Source organism: Lutra lutra, chromosome 4, assembly GCF_902655055.1.
Source record: "Lutra lutra chromosome 4, mLutLut1.2, whole genome shotgun sequence".
Taxonomy (NCBI): Eukaryota; Metazoa; Chordata; class Mammalia; order Carnivora; family Mustelidae; genus Lutra; species Lutra lutra.
In genome coordinates, this window is record NC_062281.1 from 53847530 (window position 1) to 53853894 (window position 6365).

A 6365-nucleotide genomic window follows, 5' to 3' on the forward strand; every position below is an offset into this window, starting at 1 on the left:
TTTTTGTGATACCCTCAGTTGGTTTCCAGATAGGAGAACCTCACCAAAGAGATGGTGCTTTGATATAATAGGTTCTCAGGGAACACCTTTTGCCATACTCACATTTTAAGACGAATCTTATTAAGTTTTAATTAACTCTGGGTAGATGGACAAATGGGGTTTATCCCATTACTGGCATTTTTTTATCCATCTTCCTAGTTCTCAAAAAATTTTTCACAACCAGAAAATGGAGGCCTACCATCACTGCTCAGGAATTTAAAAAGATGGACAAATATGTGGGTCCTCAATACAGCAGCATGATAAGGGTCCGGCAGAAGACCTGAGAGCATGGAAGAAAGTAGAATACTAAGTTAAAACCCTAGGTTTGAGTCCTGACTTGCCACTTACTGCCTATTGATGCCGTTTAAGTATTTTAATCCATATGCTAGATTATCATGTATATACTTGGGCCAATAAGACTTCTACTGATTATGTTCCAAGATTATGGAAAGGACAAAAGGAGATTGTGTGGCAATTCTCTAAAACTATGAAGACCAACACAAGTTTTTTGAAAAGTGGTAATAAGGATCAGTGACTTCATGTAATTACTATCATATTCCTACTATAAGTAAGCCATTGTAGAAGTTACAGGGAAGAAGGATCCTCAGCTCTGCTCTCAAGCAGGCCCAAGCCCATAGATGAGTTATACCCTTCCCAGTTTGCTCATTCCTATTGTTTTGTGGTCCCTGACATTGACCAGAGAATGCAGCCACTGAAAAGCAATGCCTTGACTTCTTCAAGTTTAAGACATGGAACAATTAATGAGAGGTTGAAAAGAATTGTAAATGTTTTATTCCTTTTGCTACCTCTTTTTTCCTCTTCCTCTGTAGGCTGAAGAGGTCTAGAGACTTGTGTGCATTCTTAGGAAACACGACACTGGGAAAGTTTTAAGAAGGCCATAGTAGGGGCCTGGGAAAGGAAATGCAGACTTGCTAGTATAATCTCCTTCCAGATCAGGCTCTTTCAGACAAGTAAAGGGTCTTTTTGAAGTTTCTGCATTTTGTGGCTTATCTCATTAGGGCTGAAGTCATGATAGTGGTGGTGGATGGAAGAATGTATGTTTGGCTCCACTTAATATACTTTTTTGGACCCTAAGCAGAGGGATAAGCAGCTGCATTCAAAGTTAGATTCGAAGCAGTGAAGGAATCCTATTGAAAACAAGTTTACAATGAGTTATGGTGGCTGGAGTGAGGACAGGACAGGTGTTTAGAAAGTTTCTTCCCCTCTTTGACTGAGTTTTAGTTGAAAAGAGTACAGCTGACACTGTAACCAAAGGAGGCATTATGCTTCCAGAAAAATCTCAAGGAAAAGTATTGCAAGGAACAGGAGTAGCCGTTGGACTGGGCTCTAAAGGAAGGGATGGAGAGATTCAACCAGTAAGCGTGAAAGTTGGAGACAAAGTTCTCCCAGAATATGGAGCACTGAAGAAGTTCTAGAAGACAAGAATTATTTCTGATTTAGAGATGGTGACATTCTTGGAAAGAATATAGACTGAAATTAATCATTTTTAAAAAAATTTAATTTCTTTTCAGTGTAATAGAATTCATTGTTTATGCACCACATCCAGTGCTCCATGCAATACGTGCCCTCCATAGTACCCACCACCAGGCTCCCCCAACCTCCCACCACCCGCCCCTTCAAAATCCTCAGATTGTTTTTCAGAGTCCATAGTCTCTCAATGGTTCATCTCCCCCTCCATCACATGAAGCTTCCAATTCCACTAAAGTAAAATTTCATCATGTAAATAATTTCCACGTTTCTGTTTTATAATAAACAAATGGTATCCAAGCTAAATAATAATAATAATAAAACAAGTTTACAAACAGTATAAGTCAGGATGTGATTTGGGCAATGGTATTTCAGAGAAGGGAGACTGCTATCAACAGGACATGTATTTTTACAAAAAGCAAATGACAGTAAACTGTGACACAGTAGTAAAGAGAGTGAGGTATGGAAAACCACAAGACTACAGGACCATAGAGCCTCTCCGTGTGATCCCAGACAAACTGCACTTCTGGGGGCCCTTTATGCCCATCTTAATTCACTCTCCCTTCATCCTTCTGTGATTAGTATTAATTGCATTAAGCTTCTAATGGTCTTCTAGTCACAACTGCCAGCAGTCACTCCTTAAACCAGGTCACTCTGCAACCAGAATTAGTTCGTTAAAACTGGAATCTGATTTCACAACTAACTCTCCTATCGGAAAGACTTCACGACTCTCCTTTTGGTGACAAATGCCTTCACCTGATCTATGGTTCCAGAACCTCCCTCCACTGACCTTTCTCCCAACATAGAAACTTTATGCACTCATCTCCACTCCCACCCCAGACTTTTGGCACTAAAACGTGTACTTTTTGTTTTATTTTATTATATTTTTAAAATTTTATTTATTTGACAGAGATCACAAGTAGGCGGAGAGGCAGGCAGAGAGAGAGGAGGAAGCAGGCTCCCCGCTGAGCAGAGAGTCTGAAGCGGAGGGGCGGGGGGGCTCTGAGATCATGACCTGAACTGAAGGCAGAGGCTTAACCCACTGAGCCACCCAGGCGCCCCTATTTTGTTTTTTTAATCACCACACGTATATGCCTCTTCACACTCCCTAGAATGCTCTTTCTTTCCTTCTGCCTCTAACTGGCAAAATTGTGTTATCCTGCAATACTCAGCTGGAGTGACACGTTCTCAGGGAATTCTTTCTTGACTCTCTGGTTGAACTAGTCCTTCCCTAATAATAATGGACTAAATAATTCTAGATGGCAGGGGGGTTTTTCATTTGAAGGCTTTTCTGGAATTTCCAGGCCAAGTGGATCGGCAGCCCTATTATTGCCAGGTTTATGCTTCAAAATGAATTCTCTTTATCTTCCTGGAGGTAGACAGTAGAGTTCATGTGTGTTCTTGGGCTATTCTCCTCACATGAATGCTTAAACAACAGGAATTATAAGTAGGCTCACATTTTAACCACAGGCAAAAGTCACCCTCTTTTGTACTTCCAAGTTCTTAAAAGATCTCTTGCTGGAAGACTGCCCAGTTGTTCAACCATGGTAAATTAGAGGAAAAATTTTCAGAGGCTACAAGTACTGCTTTGAAAAATGTTCTAAGAACATCCTTTCATCCTTTGGAAACAAGTAAAATCTCCCTCCGAGGTGCAACAGAGTTTCTGACCGAACAATGAGCTTTAACAGGCAACCCCAGGGGGCATTCATTAAACTCGGAAGAAATCAGTGGCGGAGCCAGACCCACTTTTTGTGATAACTAATGACACGATGTTCTGTTTCTGTAGGACTTTCTTTCCCCTTTACCTCTTTAAATCTCATAAACTATCTTCTCTGCCTCAGTCTGCCTCTGCCTAATGTCTCAGTCATTAGACCTGGTTCTGGTCTGGTGGACAAGGTCCAGGATCCCTTTTCTCATTGTTATTTTACAATTTCTAATTATTATTTATTTACTCCAAAGTTCTTATCCCACCCCAGATCTCCTCCCACCCCAAACAGATCCTTTCTTGGATTAGATCCTTTTCAGGCCCAATAAACCCCACACATCCTGGCCGATGTGCAAGTGGAAAAATGATGATCCTTGCTTTATGAACTGGAAGCACAAGCATTACATGGTTAAAGGGCGTTCCCTAGATTTCTGAGGCAAATGAGAGAGGAGCTAGAAAAGACTCTGATGCGAGCGATTAGATCAAAGGTGATTCTTTGTCCCAAATCAGGTGGCTTTCTGCACTTTCTGCATGGTGCGCACTTCGTAAAGCATCAGGTTAAGAAGTGCTGTGGTCATCGTTAGCCATCCCTTCTCAAGGCCATCTCTTATTAGCATTAAGTTGTGAGAAAGACCTCTCCTCTTTCATCTCAGGCTCTTTGTTTTCAGAACCTTTCTACAGCAATTCAGTTCAATAGAATGGCAACTCAGCTATCCCTTTGTAATTACACTGGGAAGGATTTGTGACTAATTGTCTCATTTATTCTAGCAGCAGAAGGTCAAGTTACCAGGAAGGTGATGTTAGGCAATGGGCCCCAGGTAGGATGTCACAGTCCGTCCCTTGGGTGGACTCCCTACTCAACACTAGACCTTCAGGTTTCTGGAGGGATGAGGGTTCAAAGACTAATTTTAGGAAGTTCCGCAAGCCAGTTACATGACTCGTCAAGTTCAAGAACTACTTTTCTAGTGGTCTCTTGCAGGGCCTCTCAAAGTCACTATCCCTTGGGGAGATGGCAAAAAGCGCAGATTTGATTTTCAACTGCAAGGGATTCTGACTGCTGGGAGGGGTCTAGAAATAGTGAGGGGTCTAGAAGTAGGCATTTTTAACAAGCCCCCAGGGTGCTTCTAAAACATGTGACCAATGTACGTCCGTTGAGGAAACACTGCTCCGTTCAGGGTTTAGCAAAAAAGGGAGAAGGGCATAGGTTGTGACACACTTGGGAGGTTTAGAAGTTGCCTATACAGGGACAGGTCCAGAGGTCTTCCAAAAGCTGTGTCCGTTTGCCTCCAGACCACACCAATGCCTGTGTGAGAGAGTAAGGATGGGCAGGAGGACTGTCAGGGACAGGGCAGGGATTCCTGGAGTATCCTGCTTAGGATGAGGCTGGGAGAATCCTGGTTTAAAAACACAGAAGCACACAGAGGCTTATTTCCTCCCGTCTGCTCTACTTCAACAGCTCCTCAGGGGCTTTCCTGCCTGGGGGTTCTTCCTGGCTTTCCTGCCTCCTTCCCCCCAATCTGAATCCAGCTCCAGCTTTCACAGTGCTGCTAGAATGATTTCTGTAAAAGCTAAATGGTTTCTTCATGGCATGAAAGTCCTCTCAGTCATTTACTGGTATGAGATCCAGACTCGGCTGCAAAGGCTCTAACGCTATCTGTCATAGAGCCCCTTCGTGAGTCTCTAGCTTTGCGTGTCACCCTGATTCACACGGTGTGAAGAACGTCCTCCTCTGGGAACACCCTTTCCATGACCGTGTGATGGACCCTTCAACTTTCAACCTTCAGCTAAAACATTCATCCTGTCAAGGTTTCTCTGATCTTTCCAGCCAGAATTATCATGCCCTCCAATACTCATACCAACCTGTCCCCTAGCACCCATTACTCCATATTACATTTACTTATTTTAAAGTCTAGTCCTTTCAGTAGACTGTAACCATGTTTTAATGTTATTATCATTGATATTAACAAAAGTAAAAGTAATAGTAGTGGTTATTATACATTAACTAATTACTAGTGCGAGGTTCTGTGCTTTATGTTTTGTATGAATTATCTCACTCAGTCCTTTTAACATCTGAAGAAAAAGGCCTTGCCTCTAGGAAACAGCAGGGTAGAGTTAAAACATGGGTCTGTCTGTCTTGAGAGGAGGCATTTTGCATTCAGTAGACATTTAGCAAATACTTGTCAAATGAATATATCATGGGTGTGTAAATGAATGAATGAATGAATGTGCCCACTTTTCAGAAAGTTTGCGGATTACTAAGTTATGGCTGTTGCTAATTACAAAGTGATCTGCAAGGATTTCTTGGACAGTATTTGTATTTGAGGAGAGATCAAAATGGAGGCAGTAGAAATGGCTTTTATTCTCTGAAAATTGTTTCTTCAATAACAAGCCTCAAAAAGAAGCTAGAAGCTAGACATTAAAATAAAATAAGAAAAGACAAGACCAGACTAGACCAGACCAGACCTTAAAAGCCCAGCTGGGGGAGGGAACGTGGGAACGGTTCCTGGTTATCTGTGACCTGTTAGGCCCTGGTCAGTCACGATCCCCCTCCTGTGGTTCAGGCCACTTCCTCCTTTCCTGGATCCCTTCCGCAACTTTGCTGTCCGCAGGAAGCACGGGTTCTGTCTGGGTCCTCACTTAGAGACAGCCTCCTCTCACCCTCTGACCGTAGAGCCCAGGCGCCAGCGCATTGGTATCTTGATTCAGGTGATCAGGCGGCCTTCTTGTTTCTGGGACCCAGGTCCTCCGTTGTAGACTAGTTCCAGTGATCGAATTGCTGTCTGACCCCAATGGCTGGTCTTACTTGTTGCTAACCAGCCTCCTGGTCAAGTCCCAAGTAATGGCCTGACCGCGGGACGGTGCTACCTGCCTGGAGCCCCAGCTGACAGCACCTGCTCGCCTGGGTCTCCCAATGTGCTTGTTGGCTGTGGTCACGATACCGCAGCTGGCACTGCAGCTTGGCTTAGAGCGGTCGTCTGCTTAAGGAGATGCAAGTCTATAGTGACTGGTCATGAGCCATCTAGTTCTCCCAGGGGTTGATATATAGGTAAGCTGAACAGGGATAGGATAAGGAACTCAAGCTCTGCATTCTTAAATGCTTCAATGTTGATGCTTATATCCACAGTCCTCCTGG

At 43.3% G+C, this 6365-nt stretch overlaps 1 pseudogene; it reads left to right on the top strand.

Moving 5' to 3' along the window:
• The first annotated feature begins 1214 nt into the window (after positions 1 to 1214).
• LOC125097261 (10 kDa heat shock protein, mitochondrial-like) lies at positions 1215 to 1534 on the top strand (annotated as a pseudogene).
• The last annotated feature ends 4831 nt before the right edge of the window (positions 1535 to 6365 follow it).